Source organism: Acomys minous (genome assembly GCF_964271855.1).
Source record: "Acomys minous genome assembly, chromosome: 2".
Lineage (NCBI taxonomy): Eukaryota > Metazoa > Chordata > Mammalia > Rodentia > Muridae > Acomys > Acomys minous.
Genome location: NC_140484.1, coordinates 39080842 through 39106853, shown reverse-complemented (window position 1 = coordinate 39106853; position 26012 = coordinate 39080842). Strand labels below are relative to the sequence as shown.

The 26012-nt window shown below is 38.4% G+C and overlaps 1 long non-coding RNA gene across 1 annotated transcript in view; it reads left to right on the top strand.

The window, feature by feature from the left end:
• Positions 1–11598, top strand: part of LOC311583360 — an 81587-nt gene extending 69989 nt beyond the window's left edge. Inside the window, exons 3-4 of the long non-coding RNA XR_014774473.1 lie at positions 2704–2819; positions 11380–11598. This is a non-coding gene — a long non-coding RNA (uncharacterized lncRNA). The remainder of the gene's footprint in view (positions 1–2703; positions 2820–11379) is intronic.
• The last annotated feature ends 14414 nt before the right edge of the window (positions 11599–26012 follow it).

Sequence of the window (26012 nt, the reverse complement as noted above, 5' to 3'; positions counted from 1 at the left end):
TATCCATTTTTCAACTAAGGGATATTTAAGCTATTTCTAGGTTCTGGCTATTACAAATAAGCCAGATTTGATCTTTTAAAAACCTACGTAATTTGGGGTTCTTTACTGCCTCTACTTCCCTTCCAACCCACCTACACTAGCTAGGGATGAAAGGAGATTAATAAGGGTTAGAAGTAGATCTTTTTAGACTCGGTTTCTTGGGGTGGCTCCACTCTTTGTTTTAAGGATTCTAGCAGCAAACCCAGCAACAGGAACAAGCAGCAGAGGGGGTGACAGCAAACAGAGCAATCTCTTTGAAGTCTTCTCCATAGCCTGTCTCTCTCTCTCTCTCTAGGAACATCTTGAAGGGGAGTGATAAACAGCCAAGTAATGTGAAGCGATGCAAAAGCTAAGCCTCTGGTGTTTGGGCTCCTATTTATCTCCTCTCACTGTCCATACCAGGATGTTTATCAACTGGCAAAGACCATGTCCCCTCAAGAGGCAATTCCTTTTCCAGCGGACAAACATTACACACCCTCACACAAGTCTGTTTCACATCCTACACTTGGGATCAAAACAAAAACATATTTACATCCACTACAAGGCATTTTTTTCCCACTGGAATTCTTTCTTCCCAAATAGCCATAGCTTGTGTCAAGTTAAGTAGTCAGCACAAGATATTATACTCAATGCTGGGAGCTTTCTTTCAGTATTAATGTCAACCATTGACTACGTATAAAAGAGTGTATCAAACACCGTACTTTTCTCTGTGGTCCTTGTTTGGCCAGGGGATGTGTAAGACAGATTGTTATAGATCAGGGAAAGATTAGAAAATATCCACAGATGCTCAAAAATCTAAGTGACTAAAGGGACCTCAAATGTTGGGAAGCATTAGGAAGACAGCAAGACTCTTGATGGTGTGACTCTGACCTCATCAAGCCTTATTGTTTCCTTCTGTGCATGGGGAAAATAGAAGCTGTTCCTACTCAGATTTTTACAGCATCAGAGCAGCCTCATGCTCATAGTAGCCACAATGACCTCTTGGAGTCATGACTGCTGTTTTCCTGGTAGTCAGCAGGATACCTTAGAAGCCTGGTTTGAAGCAATGATCTCCTCACATTTGAAACCAGTGGTCGATGCTCAGCACTAGTCGCAGCTGTTGGGTATCTCATTGGTGTGGCTACAGAGTGCATCAGGAATTAGCATAGATTTACTAAGTGAAATAGTTCCCTAAGCCAGAAGCTAAAAGGCATCAGAAGGCACCCAGATTTTCTGGCCTCAATTCCACATTTAGCAACTATGGTCTTACGTACTTCAGTCTTTAAATATTGTGGTCTGCCTTTTGGGAGGAAACTTCAAACAGCCTTTTCTATGTGTTGGCCAAATCGTAAGTAAATCGGTAACATAAATAAATAAAATTTAAATATTCTTTTGTCTTTATTAAAGAAAACCCAAAGCTCAAACATGTAAAAGAGTCCTTCCATTAGGGTCAATTTTTTTTTTTATGGACTAGAATGATCATTAAGATAGGACAGTTTTGTTATGTGTATTTCAATTGCCCTGCTCTGGAGAACCTGCTATTTGTGTAGCAGAGGGACATATACATACACAGTTTTGAAGACCCAATGTCACTATTTTGGGTATCAACTATTTTTTTTAGCAATTTGCAGTTTGGAGGGACTGAGTTACAGGGATTACTTTATGTTTGGAAATGAAACAAAACAAACAGAAATGTTATCTCTAAATGAACGTCCCAGAGTCCTTTGAAGACTTTGAACTGTGGAAACAAACTTTTTTGGTGAGTGTGTACTTTTAACAGGTCATTTTAGTACTGTAGGTGTTTATGAAGTTTATGACCCCTGCACCTGAGGAACTGTCTTTATGGAGAAACATGCATGGAAGCACTGCTGCATTTTTAGAGTTATTTCCTAGTAAAATCATCTCCACTTGGTTGAGAAACAGCCTTTGAAATCTCGGTCAAGGAAGAACCACTCTGCAATCGCCAGGGAGAAACTGTTTTCTATGTTCCCACACAATTTGTTTTGAAAAATGCTTAAAGTCCGGGTGCTGAATTGCTATTTCTGTGCTGTGAGCTGTTGTAGCCTCACTTCCAGGAGAAATGAATCCTAACAGTCAGGGTGCTGTGCAAACACTTTTCATAAGTAATCAGGATCGCTCACAGACATCTTGGATTAACACCCACTTTGGGTCAGATCTTTGAAGAAAGGAACACTCGAGGGAAACTGTCTCTTCAAAAATGCATTCAGGAAAAGAAAAATACACAAAAGCTGGCCTTGTGGACCATCCTTGCTGAGCTGTCCAGCACATGCCAGTGGCTGTTTGTGCTGTCACAGCATCTAAGAACTGCAGATGAAATAGGAGGGCACTGCAGAAAAACATTGCGAATGGTGTCAAATTCAGATCTCCAAAGGGCATCTGTTGCTGGCTCAGCTTGAAAGTATCGAAGTATATTCAGTTATAAAGGGGAAACTTGTGCCCAGGCCTTTACTAGCCCTGATGTCTTAATCTGCTACTTTGTTAAAGAGCCAGGCAGTGTTTGTCATAGACCTGGCTTGTCAGGCGTTGTCACAGACAGGGTTCTCTGTCCTTCCCTTTGTGTTTTAAAAGCAATTTATTTTAATGAAATTTACACCATCTAAAATTGTAAGGTTTTAGGCATAAAATTAAACGTTTTGATATAGTCTGTTCGCATGCCCTTCCTAGATGCTTTTCACCTGGACTCTCAATCACCTGTCATGGCTGCGCTCAATCTCTGCAGCTGTGAGTGGTACACAGCAGTGACGGTGACTTCAGATACAGCTATGACTGTACACTCCTCGGTGAGTTCATATCCCTAAGCCTCTGTGTGGTAATGTGTTGGTCTCATCTCTTTTTTATTCTCTTTATCATGTGGGTAACAAAGATAAATTGAGTGCACCTTGAATTTCTCTGTCCAGGGGGAAGAACTGAAAACTAATTAAGGGCTTTTCACTAATTAATTTCACCATACTCTGTCCCTGCCGGTATCATCAAAGACAGTGGCTAGGGGAGAGGAGGCTGGGTCAGAAGCAGAAGTCAGGAGCAGAGGTCACGGTGTGGTGATTGAACTTTTATGTTTGAGAATGAGTGTATTACCAGACACATATTTACTTGGTGCTTCCATTTGAACTCACAGAGTTGCTTGGCCACAATATGAACCCCTCCTGCAAAATGAGAAACACTAAATTTTTTCAGACATATTCAAAGTCGTCTGAGTACTGGTGGATTTTTTGTCTTGGTTTGGCTTAATTTGCAATTCTAAATAGTAGCATAAAAGCTAATACAGAAGCAAATAAGATTAACTTATAACTTTTAACGTTAAGTTAATCAAGAGAGTCTAAGAAAGGGGAAAGGTGAGAGGAAACAGGCTGTAATCAGGAAATACATTTCCAAACAGAACATCTATGAGTATTAAAAAGAAAAATTATAATGGAAGAGAGTGATACACCTTCAAGAAATTGATTGCTAGTCCTAAAACACATAAGAGTAAAAATGCACAAACGATTAAAGCACTGCAGTTCCAGGAGCCAGTTGAGTGTCCTGTAAGTGACTGAGCTTTTCCTTTTCTGATTAAAGGAATAATTTCCATTTCATTCATTATAGCAGGCTAGATTTCATGAGAAGTCAAATCAGACTGGGTATTTCACAACTAAAAATGCAATGTAAAAGTGACAAATATGCCATTGGCCCAATGAGAAAGGTTGAGGAAATTCCAGAAATCAAAAGAACAGAGGAATCTGAGATCTTAGAGAAAGTCAAGTTCTTTGTGTCCTTTGGGGTGTTCAGCCTTGATGAGCTGAGGTTTGAGCATCAAGGAAAGGGGAGCAGGAAGCTTTGCAGAGGAAGTAGGACTGAGACCCACAGCTTTCAATGACTTCTACACTCTCAAGAATGTAATAGAAAAACACGTCCTCTGAAGGACCGGATAGGGGTGTGGTCATAGCCTCAGCCAAGAGTGGGTGGAAAAAGAATCTTTCTTTCTTGAGGTTGATAAACAGATGAATTGCCCTTGTCAGCGTTTCTGGTGTTCCAGTATGAGACTTAGCACTGTGGTAACTCCCAATGCCAAGAAAGGGGTACTAGGAAGTTAAGGGTGAAATGACCCTTCTTCCTGTACAGTCAGCAAGCAACAGATCCAATCCCATGTCTTACATTTAGCTCTGATAAGGTGTGGGTTGAGAACACTAAGAAAAGTCTTGGTTCCCGTCCCCTTGCTCACACGGAGCTCTGTGAGTAAAAGAGTGTAGCCTTGTGCAGCTCCCTAGAACATCTCTGAATGTGCTACTTAAACAAATGAGCCCTTTAGACGTTTAGCCTTTGGAAGCTGTTGCTGCTTTGTCTTGTGATTCATAAGCTCTCCCAAATGAGCCTGCATGGGCTTCACCAAGTCCACTGTCTAAACAGATACTTTCCAGTGTTCTTTAATGTCAATCCAGAGGAGAATTTCAGACTTTCTTTTTTACCATTTATGCATAAAGATGTAGTACATTCCGTAGTTCCCTCAAATCTTTTAGTTCAACAATGACATTTTTTCCATCTTATTTAAAAGCAGTAGCAAATATAACATTGTAAATGACTGAAGGTTTATTTTAAAATGTAGGAAAATCATTTTAATAAAAATTCAATGGATCTAAGCATCAGGTTGGTGAGAACTAAATAGAGATGAGGTAAACTGGGGATTTGCTACATTAATCAGGAGGCAGAAAACGGACTGGGTGACAGGGGATTTAAAAAAAAAGATTTTTCAATAGATTGAAAGGGTTTAAATTGTCACTATGAGTGAATTAATGAAAAGGAAAACTAAGAAATCTGCAAAAACTAACAAAAATCATGAAACACAGATTTAAGTATCAAAATGAACACAAAACAGAAGAAAATTACACACCAGACACACCATAGTAAAAATAACAATAAGCTGCTGAGCATAGAAAAAAACACTTGAAAATGACCGAGAAAGAAATCAATCTAACAATACAAAATTATCATTTACCCAATGCTGTTTTTAAATTATCTGTATTATTAGTAGGCTGGGCTAGCAATCAATGAAGACACTGACACTTGTTATATTTTAAAATAGCCTTTAGTTAACCTGGGCCAGGGCAGATATCCTCTAAACTACTTCCTAAAATAGTGGGGCAGGTACGGGATCGCTGCATCAATCCCACTCCATCTGCTTCTAATAATTTCTATCAAGCTACCTCCCCAACATAATCCCAAATACTTGTTAATATTCTTCATCTGGGCCGGATTCTCCATCTACTCTGCCACGTGTTTTTCTTCCGTCTAACTCATGGCAGCCTTCCACTTTCTCCTCCTGTCTTTCTCCTTCTTCTAATGAAAGTCTCTCTCTTTTTTTTTAAATACATTTTTATTATTTTATACATATTACATCTCAGTTGTTAGCCCATCCCATGTATCCTCCCATTCCTCCCTTCCTCCCACTTCCCCCCTACTCCCCTCCCCTCCCCTAAGTCTGTGTCTGAGGGGGACCTCCTCCCCCTGAATATGCTCATACGGTATCAAGTCTCTCCTTGGTGACCTATTATCTTTCCTCTGAGTGCCACCAGGCATCTCCGTCCAAGGGACATGTTCAAATATGGGGCACCAGAGTTTGTGTGAAAGTTAGATCTCCTTCTCCACTCAACAGTGGAGAATGTCCATCGGCTAGTCCGGGTAGGGGTTCAAGGTTTTTACTGCCTATTTTTTCCTTGGCTGTTGCCACAGTTTGCGGAGGGCCCCAGGGCCCAGACTCGCCTGTAGTTTTCCAGGACCCACTGGATCCTTCCATTTCCTCTTTCTCCCAGGCTTCTCACACCTAAAGTTTCAATAGGATGTCCTCCCCTCTTACCCACTATTCTGGTAGGTACAGTTTTTCATGGGGACGTACACCTTGGACTAGTGTCTCGATATAAGTGAGTATATACCATTTAGCTCTTTTTGCTTCTGTGTGAACTCACTCATTATGACAATTTCTAGTTCAATCCATTTGTCCACAAATTTTGGAAATTCCTTGTTTTTAATAGCTGAGTAGTATTCCATAGTGTAAATGTACCACAGTTTCTTTATCCATTCTTCTATAGAGGGACACGTAGGTTGTTTCCAAGTTCTGGCTATTATGAATAAGGCAGCTATGAACATGGTTGAGCATATGTCCTTGTTGTGTAGTAGTACATCCTCTGGGTATATTCCAAGGAGTCTCTCTTTTTCTTACCAGAATTCCTCTCTCTCCTTCTTGGGACCCTTAGCCACACCTTTCTCATCTACCCTGCCCAGGTGGGATGGACTTTTTTGTTAAGCAAAGGTGGGCCACAGAGACAACAAACAATAATTAGCATCAAAATACATCATACCATCCCCCAACAAAGAAAATTTCATAACAAAAGGAAGAGTTGCCTTAATTTCTAATTCTAATAATGGCAGAACCAATAATTTGGACTGGTTTCTCCACTGAAGAACAACTAATTAACTAGAAAAAGTGGAATATATATGGCACATATAAATCTCTTAGATCTGAGGGATGCAAATTAGATAGTGACATATCATCAGGCTGGTTTCTGCAACTGCATAAGCCTGTTAAGAGGAGTTTCCCTCTGGGGGCTCCAGGACTCAGGGCATTTTCTGATTGCAGAAGTCTACTTGAGCATCTGCCAGGCCACACCTTCTGGTATTTAACCTACAGCATGCAGAGAGCTTAGAGTAGTAGTGAGGTATATCCCCTATTTTAGTCTCAGAACGTGAGAATCACAGCTGTCTGCAAAGACTGGAGACACCAAGAGCTTTGCAACACCAAATAAAGGAAGAAAACATCATCTTAAATCTCTGCTTACTTCCACAAACACAATTTTAAGCTACATTCCTAATACTTATTTTTTTGGCAGAGTAAGAGGAAAGGAAAACACCAACATAACCTTAAGAAAACTACAGAAAATACAAACACATATGGTTGAAATTATCAGGAACAACCTTTAAAATGCTAATGCTACAAAGACAAGGGCAAGTTTTGAGAAGGTTCCTGGGGAATTTAAAATGCATAGCCACATTTTGTAACTAAAAAATGATCTCTCATAAAAACTTCAGTGAATAAAGTATTATAAAAGTGTGAACACTCTAGGAAGTAGAATTGATGAACTAGTTAGGGAAGGAAAAGATTCATAATGAAGCATAAAGTGAGAAACGACAAACAAAAATAGGGAAGCAGGGTGCATGACTAATACAACAGAACAGCATTGTCTAAGACTAAACAGCAGTGCCGGAAGGAACAAAGACATGCTACAGAAATGGTATCAGAGAATGTTTCTCTGCAGGAGTGGACAAAAACTCAGATTCAAGAAGCACTGTGTCCTTGAAGCAAGACAAAAAACAAATCCAATTTTAGGGATACCTAAGTTAAGCTTTAAAAAAAAAAGAGAGAGAGAATAAAGAAAACACATAGGAAGGAAATATTAAAATAGATAAAATTGCTTTAAAAGGCCAATCATTGGTTTGGCAGGTGATGCTACAGGGTCAGCAAAGAGAACAAAATGGTACCGGGATGGTTGCATGCAGTGTGCTCAAATAGCTGTCAAGCTAGAATTCCTTCTGCATGAAGAAAGAGTGATAGGAGAGGGTGGAAATAGAAAGGGGGGAAGGGGAGCTGGGCGTGGTGGCGCACGCCTTTAATCCCAGCACTCGGGAGGCAGAGGCGGGCGGATCGCTGTGAGTTCGAGGCCAGCCTGGTGTACAAAGTGAGTCCAGGATAGCCAAGGCTACACAGAGAGACCCTGTCTCGAGAGAAAAAAAAAAAAAAAGAAAGGGGGAAGGGGTGGGGGGGTTGACAAGCAAAGGAAAAAAAGCAAAACAAGCCTGGGAAAAACCATTGGCAAGGGGAAAAAAAATCGTGTCATTTTGAAGTGATATGTAAAAAAAAAATCCATGTCAATTTCATTAATCAAGTCATTAAAGTACAATGAAGGATATTGTTTTATAACAAAGTGTAATTTTTCCTAGAAATGAAGATTAGCAGGACTTTGGGTTAATGTATGTTACCAGACAGTTACCAAACTAAATGAAAGATAAACACTTTTGCACATTTATAACCATTCTTGAATGGAGTAAGAATTAAGAATGAGAACATCAAAAACAATCAGTACTCATTGTTGCAACGATGAAAGATTAAAGGCATTTCTTATGATCAGAAACATCATGGTAACTTTAGCCTATATCAATCCTAGTCAATATTTTACTGAACTTTCTTGACAATGTGATCAGGAAATGAAGTAAAAGGATACTTTAATTTTGAAAGGAAAACAATAATAGTTTCTATTTGCCATTGGAAGGACATTAAGGTTGTTTCTACTTCCTAGACACTTTGGGTGAGCATCAGTGAACATGGCTGAACTAGTATCTAGGGGCTAGGGTGTTAATTTTGGCATCTGCCAAAGTGAGGTATAGCTGGATCATATTGTAATTTTATTTTAGGTTTTTTGTTTGTTTGTTTGTTTTGAGGATTCTCTAGTGAATTCCAGATTGGCTACACCATTCTGTCTTCTCACCAACAGTGAATGAGGATTGCCAGTTGTTTTAGTGATCATTGCCACTCTGACCAGCATGAGAAAAAAAAATCTCAAAATGTTTTCATAATTGCTAAGAAGGATGAGCATTTTCTGAGTTACTGCCTACCCATTCTTGATTTTTCTTTTGATGTGTGCTTAGATGTGTAGCAATTTTTTAATTGGGTCATTTGGGGGATTTGTTTGTTTGTTTGTTACTGATTTTGAGTTCTTTGCATATTCCAGATATCAATCCTCTGTCATATTGTATAACTGAAAAAGATTCTCTCTCTCTCTCTCTCTCTCTCTCTCTCTCTCTCTCTCTGGGCTTTGTGTTCACTTGACTGATTGTTTCCTTTGCTTTATAGAGCCTTCAAGCTTTATGATGCCCCACTTTTAGTTGTTTGCCTTAATTTTTGAGCAAATGGAGTCCTATTGAGAAATATCTTTAAACACAAATATCTTGTAGGGTATTGACTATGTTTTCTTTGAGTAGATTCAGTGTTTTATGTTTCACAATGTGATGCATTTGATCCATTCAGAGTTATTTTTTCTGGATAGTGATAGTCATAACTCAAGTCTCTTTCTTCTGCATGTGGACATCCAGTTTTTACAACCACCAGTTGTTGAAGATGCTGTCTTTTCTCCAGTGTATATTTTTGGCATCTTTGACAAATATCAGACAGCTGTACATTTACATACTCAAGATAGTGGCTTCAATTTCTCTCTACTGATTTACATGTTTAATGTTTTCCAGTACCACACTAGTTTTATTATCATAGTACTACAATATAGTTTGAAATCTGGTACAAGAATTTCTCCAGCATCATCCTTTTTACTCAAGATTGCTTTGGCTATACACAGACTTTTGTGGTTCCATATAAATTTTATACTTGTTTATTTCTGTGAAGATTACGATTGGGAAATAGATCTGGACTGCATTGGATCTATAAGCTGTTTGGGGAGGGATGGTCATTTTCATAATATTCTTCCAGTTTGTGAGGACAGGGGGTGGGTCCATCTTCTAATAATATCTTTCTCAGGCTCTTTCATTAGACATTTAAAGGTTTCATGAGAGAGGTCTTTCTGGATCTGACCAGAGTTTGTTTCTTTGTGTGTGTGTGTGTGTGTGTGTGTGTGTGTGTGTGTGTCTGTGCATCTGTGTCTGTGTGTCTGTATATGTCTGTGTCTGTGTCTATATTTTCAGACAGGGTCTCTGTATAACCTTGGCTGTCCTGGAACTCACTTTGTGGACCATGCTGGTTATGAACTCAGAGATCCGCCTACCTCTGCTTCCCAAGTGCTGGGATTACAGGCGTGTACCATCACTGCCCTGTCTAACATAGTTCTTAAAAGAAAAAAATAATTAGAGTCCTGTGTGGGACAGTCTGAAATGCTGGACCAGTTGGGATTGGAAGCTTTCTTTGAAGGTGTCCTGGAGGTTGTCTTACTCTGATGAGGAACAGAGTAAGCACTTGGTGCTAAAACATAAAGGATGCAGGATGCCAGTGTCCAGCATGCTGAGAGGAATGAATCCTGTCAGATCTGATCCAATGTCAGTGTCCAGTTCTTTTGTTCTGAAAACATATAATTTCTCACAAGCATTATACAGCCCTAAAATTATAAATGTATAAGGTGTGCTGAAGACAGGACAATGAAGGCTGGTTCTTTGCTCTTTGTATGAGCCAAAAAAATGACAACTGTAAATCTTCATTCATGCACCTAATAATCATTCATAGGGGTCTGTAGGCAACAAGAAGCCTTGTCTATGCCTAGACATTCATGTTTCAGCCAGTCTCAGAGATATTCCCATATAGCTGGATTAGCAATACAAGTTACCTCCTTGTTCTGCAGTTTAAATTCTTCACATCCCGATTATATCCCCCTCCCTCATCCCCTACAGATCCCCCTTGCCTCTCTTATCACCTCTCATCACCTTACGGGGAGCTCTCCTCCGTAACATCTGACCTAAGTCTATCAAGTCTCATCAGGACTCTAATTAAGACTGCAATTTCCCAACATTTAGATATTGGACCACAAATGCGATTCCTAGCTTATTTAACTATTTCCCCAATTTTATTTGGGCCCCTACAAAGGTATTATTGGTCCCAAATCAGCCAGAAAAAAACCATAAAAGAAGGCTGCCCCATTTCCTTTAAGGGGGTCTGGTAGGTTTTTGGTTGCTTTCTTGCTTTAAAGAGAGTTATTTTCAGTGGCAATTGGTTATAAGTTAGTATTGGTCTTATTTAGAGAGAAAACAAGGTTGGACTCAGGGATATCTCTCTTTTACTTTATCTTCCATTCTTAGGTTTGGACATAGGTGTTGAAAAGAAAGAAGAGGAAATATAGAAATATATAGGGTAAATAGAACAAAAAGTAGATTAGTGAATCTATTCCTCAACTTAATGCCTTAATTGTCACTCACAAGGTTATTTTTAATTAACTAGCATATAATTTTGTGTATTGATGAAAAATAAGTTTAATATTAGATAAAGTGCTATAGAATTCAAATTTAAGATTAGTCTTCACACACATTATATATATTTCTACGCTAATATGAGGTATTGTACCCATATAACTCAATTAAAATACAAGGTCTACTTTCAATATTTTGAAAGTGCTATTGTAGGCTGTTTAGGATAAATAAGTTATACAAGTTAATTTGTAGTTGATCAAATTATAAGTCTATTTTTATCACAAGAATATATATCTTATGTGCAACAGATAGATAGATATATAGAAAGATAAGGTAAAAGAGTTAGATAAAGCCTTCAAAAACCTCAGAGACATACAGAATATGGCATTTAAAAATGTTTTTTTTTTTATTTTAAAGATTCACTGACAATGAGACAGGTTGACTCCTGGTAACACCCAGTCTACCTCAAAGAGGATGATGAATAGAAAAGAACCTCCTTATGGAGATGGCTTCAAATGTGGCAAACAAGCCAAAATGTCCTCATTTCTACCACAGACAGAATTCTGCCTAAGAAAGAGCAAGCTTGGATGCAGGCAGAGTCGATGGCCAAACTCTGCCAAGACAGGGTAAGCAAGTCCTGAATAGTTCCTGCCTCACAAATATGTCTGTTAGATATTTTGGGCCAGAAGGGTGACTGCTCAGGTAGGAAATTGTCTCTGGCATCTTCTCATTTGGAAAGCTAATAATCTGCACTCCCTGTATACTCAGGTAATAAATTTTATTCCTTCTCACGTTTCTGATGAGGTTGAAGGCCAGATAGTTTAGTTTTATGATTAAGCTTAGTTGTTTAGGGGTTAAGATGTTTTTCGGTCTAGATAGAGGTTTTAATATGATAATAATGAGATATGATAGATACTGATTTACATTCAAAAATTTCGACACACCAGGATAGGAAAGATGTTTTCTTCAGGGTTGCCAAATACAAATGGCCAAAACACTAAGTATGTAACACTTATGTAATTCTTAATTGTTTCATGGTTTTTCTTGTTCTAGGTAGTTTATTATATACATGTGTGGTAATATAAGTGTATATGTAGAAGTGTATTATTAAAACTAAATTTAAAAAATAATAAAAATCCAGGTGGACAAAGTAAAAGGGAAAGAAAGAAGGAAAAGCAGCTAAGAAAGATTTCAGAACGTTCTCATCCTTCTTAACAATTGGGGAAATGCATATGGAAACACTGAGATTTTGGCTCATGCATGTCAGAATGACAAAAATCAATAAAAAATAACTGACAACAAATGCTGGCAAGGCAACAAATGCTGGGGAAGGAGAAACACACATTGGTGAGAATGCAAATTGGTGCAGCCACTCTGAAATTCACTGGAGAATCCTCAAGCACCTAAGCTTGTTCTTGGCTGTGTGGGAGGCTATTTTGCATGGGAGTGTATCTATGACCTCTTCTCCACCATGTTTGGTAGTTAGTGTATAGGAAAGCCCTTGATAACTATTTTGTAAATTGATTTTGTGTCCTGATATTTTCCTGGAACCCTTGGCCAGTTCTAGAACTGGTCTGGTAGATTTTTGCCATGCGTTATCTGTATCCTGCCGCCCACAAATAGAGGTTGTTTGCCTTTTTTTTCCTCCTTACCTTCTTTTTCTTCTATCATTGTATTGCATTAGCTATATTGAAAAGGACTATGGACACCACATGTCACTCAGTTAGGATGATACTGGCTGTGGGTTTGTCATAGATAGCCTTTATTTGGCTGAGGTACGTTAGTCTAGTATTATTCTCACTAGGACTTTTATCATCAGACTATGTTGGCTTTTATCAAAAGCCTCTTCTCAATCCGATAAGATGAAAATGTGCTGCTTTAGTTTAAGTCCATCTCTATGATTTATTACATTTGGCAATGTATATGCACTGAACCATTTTTACATCCCCTGGGATGTATTTTTAAAGCTATAGGAAAGCATATTATTTAATGAACTTACAAGCAATAGACATAAAATACATATGTGTGGATAGACACATATATGTGTATATGTATGAACTACATATATAATAAATAGAGTTACTGCACATAGGGTGATAGTGATCCCCCAAGAGTCATGGAGTATATAGCAAGAATGCCAGTATTAAACATGGAAACCCTTGTTGTGGTAAATGTAAAAGTATGGCCTAATAAATCTATTATTAGTCTGTAATTATTATGGCAGTGTTATCTAGCTCACTATTGATCAATAAAGACACAGACAGCCTTGTATTTTTTAGAATAGGCTTTACCTAGTGCATGGCAGATATTAGCTCCTAAGCCATCTTTTACCTCCCAAGCCCCCATGCCATGGCAACTGTTTAATTTCTATTTGGGCTACCTCCCATCCATAATTCCATAAACACTTGTTAAAGTTTTCTGTCTCATCCATCTACTCTGATCCTGCCATATTCTCCAGTCCCACACTAACCCATTGTGCCAGGTTTGTTTTTCCTTTTCCTCCAATACTGCCTTGCTTCCTCTTCCTTGCGGTTCCTTGACCCCAGGCTGTGAACACCAAACTCTACCTCTCTTTCTTCTCCCAAACCCCAAGCTTCAGCATTTTGTATTAACAAATCACCTTAAATTAGGTGAGTCAAGATTTATACAAGACGGCCAAGTATACATGAGAATGCGCCCATCTAGGAAGCAATCAGATCTTGGGGGCCAGTAATTAGCTTAGAATACGTAGCACCAGAGTGATCCCCAACAAACCCTCTCCTTGTTGTTCAGAGGGAGCCGACAGACTCCAAAACCAATATAGACTAATACCCTTATGCTTGGATAGCTCCACAAACTTGAATGTTCCACACACTTCAGACAGCAATCTTGAAGAACCCTCTGCATATTATGGTTTCCAGCATCAAGTTCTAACTTGTCTGAGAGAGAGAGGAAAAAAAAAAAAAGCTTTTTATTTCCACCTGAAGTGTTTACTTCAGGCAGTGGAATGCAATCCTAAATACTCAAAGGCAAACAGAAAGCACAAAGTGCATACGTAATCATGAGAGATATAAATGTCTATTGAAGATGTATTAACCATAAGTTAAACAGAAACACAACCACATTCAAAGCACTCCAGTGTCCTGTTCTTTAAACCCAGATCTAACACGAAACACTGTAGGTTGAAAGTCACCAGACAAAAACTCAGCTATGCTGAAGTTTAATTGGTTTGATTTAATCATCACCAGAAAGAGAAAACTTAACGAAAAAGAAAAGCCTGAGGGAATAAGGTTTTGGTGTTTGTTTGTTTTTGTTTTGTTTGTTGGAATGTGACAATGCAAAGTGAAAGAGAAGGTGAGTTAAGTGAGAACAGACCAGAATAAAGAACGGAGGTCCCTGGCAGTGTGGCCTTGCAGAAGCACTCCATCAGATTCCCCAGGGACACGTGGCACTTGGCAGGTGGCTTCACTGAACCTCAGGGTTTCCAACTTTGTAGCTTTGTTCACTTACCAGGAGATTGAGATAGATGTGAGGATATCCTACTGGGACTCTAGGTAAAAGAAATATAGGAAATGGGGAAATAGAAGGACCCAGAGGATCCTAGAAACCTACAAGAACATCGTGATGGATGGATCGGGGCCCAGGGAAGGTCTGCTCAAATTATTGCACTCACCAAGGACAATACAAGTAGTAAACATTGAACCTCTACTCTGATCTAGCCAATGGACAAGACATTCTCCCACTGTGATGTGGAGAGCCGGGACTGACTCTGACATGAACTCTGGTGCCCCATATTTGACCACCTCCCCTTGGTGGGGAGGCCTGGTGGCCCTCAAAGAAAGAATAAGCAGGCTACCAAGATGAGACTTGATAGCCTATGACCATGTAGTGGGGGAGAAGGTCCGCCTAGGTCTTAGACCTAGGGGAGGGGAATAGGGTGTAAGTGGGGGGCAATGGGAGGATACAAGTGATGGGATAACAATTGAGTTGTAATCTGAATAAATTAATTAAATAATTTAAAAAAAAAAGAAAATATCCCCAGCTGAAGTGAAAGTGCTTACCAGTTTGAGAGTCTCTGCTTCACCCTCAGGGGCTGGCTGTGCTCTGAGGAAATGGGCCAAGAGCTGCTTCTGTCGTCTGACAGCTGACTGCAAGTTCCAGGGACCCAAGATGCTTCAAAGAAAGCCTCATACTTTAGCTTGAACCAGGCCTAGCAGATGAGAATCTATAGTGTTCTTCATTTGCCCAGTGATCCCTGTGCTCTAGAAAGGCTAAAATGAAACTCCAGGCTTTTCTGACACAAACTTAAAATCTTGGTTCCTCATGTAAACATCTTTAATATGTGGTGGGGGGGGAATAAAGCATATAAAACAAATACGTAGCCCACAAGCTTGCAACTGCAGCTACAACTAGGTGTGCCACTGTGCTTTGGAAGTCAACAGGCAGCTAATGTGATCTAGAACGCCACTGGAGTTGTGGTCACAGATTAGCTACACCTGAAAATTTTTCGAACGTGGGAACAAACTTAAGCAGGCAAATGTAAATACAAAGATTGTTTTTATTGCTAATAGCTTTCACAAATATCATCTATTGTATTTTACTTTTGCAATAAAATAAATATGCATTTAGCCTGCAACTGGAACTGCAAGATTTTCAAGAAGCCTAGCTGACGAAGAGCCTTTTGTTCCAAAGGACAGATATAAAGCCTCACCTGTATTTGAACACAAATATTTAGATATTAGCAAATAATGTCGTTGACAGGACACATAACTCTCGCCTCCAAGAGAAAACAAAAGCTTACTCTTGAAGCAAACCAAGACATATATGCTTCTGCATCTAAAACACAGATCACATTGCCCCAGTAACAAATTACAATTAGAAGACCACTCAATCCTGTCTTTAAAGTTACAGAGCTGACATAATAAGTTAGGGCACTTTTCAGATAACTTGCTGGGCAAACATGTAGATGGGATTCAGCAAGCAGGGGGAATCTCTGATTTTTGAATGCTATTCTTGCTAATGGCATTGTTAGCGTCTAGGTTGGTGGAAGCTACTGATCTTCTAAGTTAATACATTCTGAAAGATGATATCTGACATGCACAGAGGTGGGCTGAATGGCTCTTTAAACACCAACAGCTGAGCAAGATCATTTGGTTCTGGGTCTGCAACATTCCATCCCTCTACAATGACAATGTTCTAAGCATTTGGGTGGCCTTGCAGCATCTTTAATGTAGGAATGGCATCTAGGAACCTCAGTCTACAGTTCTCTCTGTTGGCCAATTCTCATATATTTTCTATATATGCACCTTAGTAGACAAAAGACTTCTTCCTAAGAACCAAAGTTGAGTAGAAAGAACAGTCATAAAGAAAGGAAATAATTGGCATTAGTATTTAACCAGGAAATACAGGCTACTAAGATATAAAGGTCATGGTTGTTGACGTTGGAAGTATATTGTTTTAGTATAATTGGAATTTACAGAGACAAAGAGTCAATATAGTCAAGGTTGCCTAAGATACACAGTGATCTAAGTATGTCATAGGCTCCCAGAGACTTAAGTGTGCTGTATATTAATATGCTGAGTATCAATAGCAACATATTAATGCAACTAGCTTGATTCAGATAATTTTTTTCTTGGAAGAAGTTTTATTGCTTTGGACTCTGAGAATTTGATCTTAATGTAGAGGTAACCTGTCAATAAATGGAGGTCCTTTTGAAAGAGTTAAAATAGGTCTTCATCAACTTATACAAGCAATTTTTCAATTCAAAACTACACTAAATAATGAGAAAATTATTTTATGAAGATATTGAAATTTTGAATCTTCTTAAACATGAAGACTTTACTAGGTAAAGTAAAAGACCTAGTAAGTAAGACGTCAGTATAAAAACTTAATTAACATGAGGATATAATACCATCTTTGTGAGTTTAACTAAAATCAATATCATAATTCTTTTCATTATTTGGAGAATGTCCCAGTGAAATTGTCAACATCTTAAACAGTATTTAAATGTCTAAATAAGACAAGATTTTAAAAACTTACAAGAGAAATAATTAGTAGAAATGCTGGCAAAGAGTTTTGAGTTTTTTTACTTGGGTTACTCAATTGTAGCTAAAGATGAGTATCAGGCTTCCTGAAGTCTACTTGGATGTGTCCTCAGAAGATGGCCTGACCTCAGGGTGAGAAATATGGACTTGGTGGATTATTTCCTGATATTTTGCAGCACAGAAGGTTCTTTAAAGCACCCCATAGGATTCTCTGCACTGAGTCTCAGGGTCACCTTGGATGTAGTTTCTGTTCTAATTGCAAAATCCCCTGGCTTTAGTATTTTTTCCTTTAGTTTTGCTGTTACTTGGGGGTTTGTTTTGATGGTTTTCTAATTTATTTTTTGTTGGGGGGGTTGGTTGTTTGTCTTTCTCCCCAGGAGCTCACTATAAAAAATTCTATAATCAAATCTGAATTTTTTAAAGTGTAATGTTTAATTATCATTTTAAAGCAATATTTCCTTTTAACAGAGATTGTTCATACAGTTTCTTCCTAAATCCTTAATAATAGGATACTCAGTAATTATGTGTACATAAATAGTAAGGGCAGATCTTAGATTTTAAAAAATGAGTGCAACTGTATTTGGCTTAGGAAACCAATATATTTCTTTTGTTTGGACTTTTAAAGAGTATGTAATATTTGATCATTTAACAACCATTCAAGAATTACACAGCACGTTTTTAAAAGCAGATGTAAGTATTTGTCTATTCATTTTGCCAGAGCCATAGATCAGGCCTTACTCAGTCATCAGAGAAGCTTTCTCTTGCAATAGACAGGCTCTAGTATTAAGACCCACTATGGAACAACATCCAGAGTGTAAACAATTTTTGAAACATTCAGTCCTAAATGAGATGTCATCACCAAACCCTTCCCTTCATGGGTCAGGGAGTTCTATTAAAGAGTCAGAAAGATTGTAAAAGCCAGAAAGGACTGACAACAACAAGGAATGATGTCTTCCAGATACAACAGGACTGATACACATATGTACTTACAAAGAGTGTGGCAGAGCGTCCAGGGCTTACAAAGGTTCAGCCAGATGGAAGTCCCAGTCCTTCAAGCAAGAAGTGAACATAAGTTCCCATCTCTGCCAAGCCATTGGCAATTTATAACAACCTGCAAAGGGAAAATTAGTTTTCTGGTATAGAGTCTCAGTGGGTATGCAAATCAGACTTCCGGGCAATTCCCATGTGCAGAAGGAGATGGCCACCACAAAATGAATTCAATAGTACTTTGGGAGACATTTTTGTCTCATATTATTTTTTCAGGCATTTTTTTTTGTTGTTTACTAGTCTTTTGCTACAATGTTTTGGTTTCTGATTTTGTATTTTTATGGGATTTGTGTGTGTATGTGTGTGTGTGTGTTGTATTTTTTGTGTTATTAGCCATTTTTATTTATTTTTGTTTGCCTTTTTGTTTTCTAAAGAGAGAGAGAGAAAGAAATAGCATGGAGGTGGGAGGATGTGAAGGTGGGAAGGATCTGGGGAGCAGCTGCAGAAGAGAAAAATTCCGACCAGAGCGTATTATAATAAAAAATTGACCATAAAATATAATAAATAAATATTTATCTATAAAATAAGCTTGATGATTATGCATAAGCTTAAGAAATGCCTCAAGTAGAAATAATTCTTTCTAATAGAAACTTTCCTGCTGGTAAGGAGGAAGCCTCCAGCAGTGGGAAATCATACAGCCTTTGCACCTGGATAAAAGCCAGTCGCTGCGGTATAAATGTCCATTTGGTAAAGAGATGAAACATTAAATCCTGTTTCTTCAAGGAAGTTTTTTTTCTGCAAACATTGCTAAGATCAGCCCAGTGCTTTAAGAGCCTTGCTGTAAACAGAGTTGGTCTTCAGTTTCTACATCAGTGTGTTGAATTTTGGCCTTAGGAATTTTGAATAACCTTTCATTACATCCAACTTAGTCATATCCACCCCATCTTTCTTTCAGGTTTAACGTTTACAAATCTTTATACGACATATGTTAACCTTCTAGTTTTGTGCTTATCTGCTGTGTCCATTTTGAAATAATCATTCACTTTTAGGACAAAACTGAATTACAATCTAAAGTCCTTTCTCATCCAGAAACATTTCTCTCTTTTTTCCCCTTTACGCTTCTTTACCAAAAACATATTTTAGATTTGTAGCTACTATCTATATCCATTTTTATCATTTTATGGTTCCTTTCTGTCTCATTTTTTACAAGATTTAGAGAATACTTCTTTAATTCAAAAATGAGTATATTATAATGTACATGCTGGCACATTTGAAATACAAATCATGTTCACAGTCCTGAAGACATTTCTGCTTTGTCTTATCAAAAATGATTCATTAACTATTCACCAATGGCTTATCTAGCTATAATAGGCACTTAGAAAATACCTTTTTAAAAAATCATTGCGTTCTCATTTGGGTCCATAAAGCAACCAAAAGCAAGATGAAGTCTGTATATCTGTCCTTCTCTTCTGTTGCTCTTAATTCTTTGGGGTCATTGTTTACTTCTGTAGTAAACATAATAATCAAAAAATACTCTTTGTTCAGGTTGTCTCATTTTCAAAATGGAAGAAACATATATAAGCAACTTTCTCAAATATAGAATAAAGCATCTAGGAATCTAATTTATTCTGATGACAAAATAAAACCAACTAAGGTCACCTGTCCACTTGCTGCTTTTCGTAACCCTGAGAGCAGGCTATGAAGACTTAATTTGAAAATGACATTTTTTCTTTTCATTTTTCTTTGATTATAAATTCTAGAATGAACTTTCAAATTCTAGACCTAAGATAAGGACTTTTAAAAACAGATCTTTTTTTCAAAAGAAGCAGGTACAGGGCAACTCTGAGTAGACACATATTAAACCCTATATGTTAATGTCATAATTACAAATTCAAAAAAATCCTCAGAAAGGGGGAGCCTTAGTGAAAAAAAATAAGTTAAGAACAGAAAAGTAAACTGAACCCACCCCAGGTTTGCATCTGTTATTTTGAAAATTTTTGGAAGCAGATTAAAGTTTTGCCCCGTACTTCTTAAGTCACAAAATGACTGTGATGCTGATATAAATGCAGCTGTCATTAACATATCCAACACAATTGCATTAAATCAGAGTGCTTCTGGTAGAAACTATTTTCTCTCTTTAAAAAAAATATGTTTGTTTATTTTTAATTTATTCACTTTACATCCGACTACAGCCCCCTCCCTTGTCTTCTCCTGTACCTACCCTCTCTCTGCCTTTGCCCCTTCCCCCCTTACCCCAGTCCTCAGAAGGAGGAGCCCTCTTTCCCTACCGACTGACCCCAGCCTATCAAGTCTCACCAAAATTGCCTGTATCCTCTTCCTCTGTGGCCTGGCATGGCCCTCCCCCGCAGTGGGAAGTGATCAATGAATGGGCAACAGGGTTCATGTCTGAGACAACCTCTACTCCTTATATTATGGGGCTCACATGGAGACTGTACTGCCTTTTGCATCAATTTTCTAAGCAATAGGCAGTATTTACATCAAGGATGACTATTTATTCCTCTGAAAGGTCTTTCAAAAAACAGTCTGGGTTGCTTCACAATAGGTTCAGACATGAAATCACAGGGGAGCCTGTGAAATACATCTGTGAATGTTGACGGTCTCCACCATCACCAAGAACTGGATGGAGAAAAGGCCTAAATGAGCTTACAGTTCTGAAGCTGGGACTTATCCTCCAAGACCACACCGCTGATGAGAATGCTTCCCATCAAGTGTTTCACTGTGAGACGTGTGGACCTAAGATCATTATGTGCCTGTTGCCACGACTGAACAGGACTCTGTGCTGATCAGGGAGCTCTGACATCCCTCCCTAGAATTTGCTCCATTTAATGTGTCATGTGATTTCTTCCTTAAATTCTACTCTGAGATGGTAACAAAATTGACATTTAATTTCCAGGGGCTATAACTTCCAATAACTTTATTTCCAACAAACAATTATTGATATAATGTATAAGGTGTATATTTTCATGTCATCTTTAATACAACATATACTTTTAAGACACATGAAACATACCATTTTACCATAAAAATACATTTGAACATTTTTTATGTGAAGATATTGACCCACATTACATGTAGTGCATAGGTATATATTATATTCTACTGATTTTTATTTTTCAAAGAGCTGTTCTTAGCCCACTAGGATTATTTGATCCTTTTAGAGCAAATTTTACTTTGATAATTACCTTGATTATTGGATTATCAATTAAAAAGGAACACTTGGTCCAGCCCATGCATGGTCCTTGATTGGCGCCTCTGAATTTTTTCAGTGTATCACCTGGGGACCAAGCGCTCATCCTATGTGCATCTGGAAGACAGTCACACTCAAACCAGGACAGACATTAAAGTATAATTTCAGCTGTTTAACCAGAGGTGAAAACTAAACAAACCACTGATCTTAACTGATATAAACTCTCACTTTAGGTTAAGTTTAGAATCCTCTGCTGGTTCAGCTCATGCATTTGGTCTGTATATTAGCAATCGCCCACTGGCTTTGCTCTGGATGTCACTTCGGATACATGAGTTTATAATAACACTTGCTTAAGTTACTTTTCAGGGGTTTGAAGGCTGCTTCTGTCTAACCTTTGACTCGTAGGATTCACCTCTTGATGTCAGAGGGTCTACCCTCAGATGAACTAATCCAGCCATTTTCTGAATAGGGATCTAACAAATAGCTATGAGTAATAGTATGCATTCGCAGACCACTGACTAGCTATCTTTTCATGTTTTAAATAGTCTAATTTTTTATGGCTCAAATATTCTGAAACCCTATTGTATTAAATAGGGTTATCTAGAACAATGAGATAAGTAAAATAAATGTATATTGCAAGGGGATTTATTATATTGGCTTTAATAGGTTATCTATTAAAACCATGATGTGTAATGCCTTAGCCACATCACTCTGGTGCTGAAGTCCTAGAGGATTCCCAGAGAGTTGGAGGCTTTCAGTCCTCATTGGCAGGTAAGAGAAGCTTGGTCGTAGTGCCATCCAAGGATGGCAGAAGAAGGGGCATCTACATAGATACGATGTGATCACTAGCAAGGAGTGAAGGTGAGGAGGGACCAGTAGCAGTAGAGACGTTCCTCTCAGTTCTCACTGTATCTGGTCCACCATAGAACATGATTCCCACTCTAGAGACCAGTCTTTTCTTCCAGTTAATTCTCCCAGGAAGCATTCTGGCACACTCGCCGAGAGGCAAGAGTCTTAGTTGGTTTTAGATCTAATCAGATTGACAACAATCACACTCTATCTTCTCGGAGGTAGACTTGAACCTGGGCACCTGCTTGGCTGTCTTAGGAAGGGCCTCTGTCTTTTGCAGTAGGAAATAAAGGCTTTTATATGTACACATGCATCTATACTCTTTTACTTTATTAAAAATTCTATTAATATTACCATGTCCTTTGAAATTTTTTTTGAAAAGTATGATTTATTGGACCAATTAGTAATGTTTAAATTTAAAAATGATACTAAATCTCTAGAGTGGTAACGAGTGATAGTAAATCTCCTGAATGATTACTTAGCCTTCACCCTTTTCCACCAGTTACTCTGTTAGGGAGTGTGAACCAGGAAGCACTTGAGCCTGGGACTCAAACAGGAGAACACGAGAATACTCTTAGAATAAATAAAAAAAATGTGTTGTGATATATGGTCCTAACTTACATGTATTTGGTTGTCTTCATAAAGTAAAATTTTTAAATGAGAGTATGTGGACCCAGGATCAGAGTGTGCTGACATTTCACTCAGTTTCCCAGTGATATTGTTGTCCCTTGGCAAAGGCTACAGGGCAAGGCCAGTGTTCTGAATTCGTTTGTGCTCTGTGCTGGAGCTGGGAAACATCACTTGGTAGAAACACAAACTGTGTGTGCTTTGCTTCGGTTTGTTGCAAGATAAGTCATCATCCAACTGTGAGTTTGAGAGTAAGAGTCTCCATGAAACAAACAAACAAACATTCTTATTGGCGCTGCAGAGATGGCTGAGAGGTTAAGAGCACTTTCTGTTCCTCCAGAGGTCCTAAGTTCAGTTTCCAGCAACCACATGGTGTCTCATAACCATCTATAAGGTGATCTGGCATGCAGGTGTACATGCAGGCAGAACAAAACAAACAAACAAACAAACAAACAAAAACCTAACCAACAAGGTTAACCTCTACCCTGCATCTCTCTGGTGCAAATGTTTGGGTGTCTATTTCATTCAAGACAAATTCAAATAATCAGAGACTAAATAACTGGATGTATTTGAAATTTAGAGTAGAGGTAATTGGAGGAAGTAGAAAGGGGTTGGTGATCTGAGTGAGGGCCCAGTATCTTCTGAAGCTCTGACAGGTTTCCATATGCAAATGCTGGTTGTTTTTTTTTCCCCCTCTCATAGCCATTTGTTGAGCTCTACTCTCCTGGTTCTTCCCTATGCCTATCCCATTTAACCATTAAAGAGTTTGGCACATCATAGAGGAAGGGAAGGACCACCATTCCTCCATGTCTTGACATCTCAGTTCTCATGATACCTGTGGCTCAGCACCAAGCCTGATCCCACTCATACTCGCTACCTCACTCAAATGACTGAGCTAAGGTGATCGAAGTTATGGGTGCAAAAGTGGAGAACAAGAATTATTTCTCGCAAAATGATGAACATGTTGTGGGGTAATCTATGCGTAATACAAATGTGGGGAACTTTGGGGCAGCTACAACACATTTCATAGTAGTCCACGGCAGATGGTCTTGTGAGTGTGTCCAGTGGGTTTTTTTTTTCTGCTATTAAGAAACAAAGTGAAATGCATAGATAAAACACCAAGTGTTGGCAAAGTCATTGTACAGCCCATGGCAACCAAGTTCCGTGAGATGGCTTTGACCCATAGGTTTGGCAAAACCCCTTTTAAGCGCAAATAATTATTGCATAAAGTCTTTAATCCACAGTCAGTTTTAGAGGCCTTACTATCAAGTCAGTGCCCCAATTATATCAGATGCCAGGAATACATGACATATCTTAGTTGCAGGAAACAACTAGGAAGGCAATGATGAAATATGTAGGGAGACAAAAAAAAATCAGAGGTGATGAAATATGGCTAAATGGAGAATAGTAACTGAACAGGAAGTATCCCACAAATGCATGCATGTAGTTTAATACATGCTTTTTTAGCATCAGTTTATCAATCAAGCACAAACAAGGGCTACTTTTTACAAATTATTTAGCCTTTAAACCCTCAATGTGAGCCAGAATGATACCGTATCAGACAAAATTATAGTCATTAAAATGTAAAAGCATGTCTACCATGGGGCTAGCTTAACCATGTTGAAGGCAGCAGGGGGTCAAGGGGTGGGCATGAGGCCTATGGCCTATGTGAACAAGACTGAGCTCCTGTGAACCATCCAGGAGCTCACAATCAGTCAATGTAAAAGAAGAACAGAAAAGGAAAGAAAACAAAAGTCATCCTAGCCATTTTAGCTTCCTACCACAAAATTCTCAACTTTAAAAACAAGATGTTATTATTTAACGGTCTGGAAGCCAGAAGTCCTCTGTCAGAGTTGAGTGTTGTCAGGCAGTTTGAGGACTGACTTCTGAGTGGCAGAGTCCGGGCATGACCTTGGATCTCTGCATAGAAAGAGTTGGCAGGCAAACCTGGGCTGGATTTCCCTGATAGAGGGCTTGCCTAACATGCAGGAGGTCCTGGGATCCATCCCTAGCAGCACGAATGGGCTTCCCCTCCATGACGCACTTGATCCCAAGAATCCCACTTCCTCACACTTTGTCACTGGATTAGGATTTCAGCTTGAGTGCACTTCCAATGCAGAAATTCTCATATTTACATCTGAACCTATAGTTATAAGTATAAATATAAATATAGATATAGCTTGTCACAGAGGAGAAAATTAATTTTTGCTATCCAATCTCACTTGAATTTCAATTACTCATATTGTAAGAGGAAGAGATTTTATCTTGTCAGGAATTTCATGTTGAATGAAGCCATGGAGAGAAGTGCAGTCTGATGAGATTGGGTTTGGTGATGACAGATATGGTAGCCTGTACATTTCCTGGTGTGAGTAAAGACTTCGTAGGCCACAGAGATGCTTCGTTGGCTAATAGTGCAAACTAACTACTCTTGCAAAAGACAGGCTCTCTATTCTCAGCTCTCATGTCATGACCCGCAACCACCTGTCCCTCTAGCACTAAGAGACCTGACACTTTCTTCTGGCCTTCTGTAGGTACTCATGAGCACATACCTTCTTCCCACACTTGCTCATAATTTTTTAAATTTAAAAATCAATCTAAAAACAAAACAGCCTTATGAAACCTTGGAGGCAACAACATAACTATTATATTATAAAATATTTTACTTATTTATAATAATTATAAAATAATTTCCTTTTGTCTTCTTTGACTGTGTGTATGTGGATCAATAGATAGATAGATAGAGTTATATGTATAAATATAGATATATGCAGTTTAGCTTGTCACAGAGAAGAAAATGATAAAATATTCTCTGCTGAGGACCTCATGTTAAATCACTCGCTCTGTCATAAGATGAAAATACCCAACTCTGACTCAAGTCAAGAAGTAGGCCTACCTGGTACCCATCATATTGCCCAAGCTAGTTTTTTCTTCTGTAAATGAAAAGAAGAAAAGATTCTTTCTTTCTTTCTTTCTTTCTTTCTTTCTTTCTTTCTTTCTTTCTTTAACTCGTGTAATCATTCCCAGAAATAAACTTCTAAAAACTAAGCCTCAGAATACATCTGTCAGGCATGTGGCTTTGGGAGAAAAAGGTCAGCTCAGCCAACAAAGTAAATTTGAAGAATGACCAGTGCATACTCACTGCTTAGTTAATACTTGGCCAATTAGAAGGGCAGGCATGGTAACTATCTCCGGAGTTTCCTTTAGCTACATGCATAATGCTTGATTTGAAGAGCACGATATTATATAATTATCCAAGAAAATACAATGAGTGATGTGCTCATTCAGAAAGTAAGATGGAATGTCAAGTATGTTCTACCGCTGGTGTTTTTCCTTCTAGACATCAAATGAACCAGTTT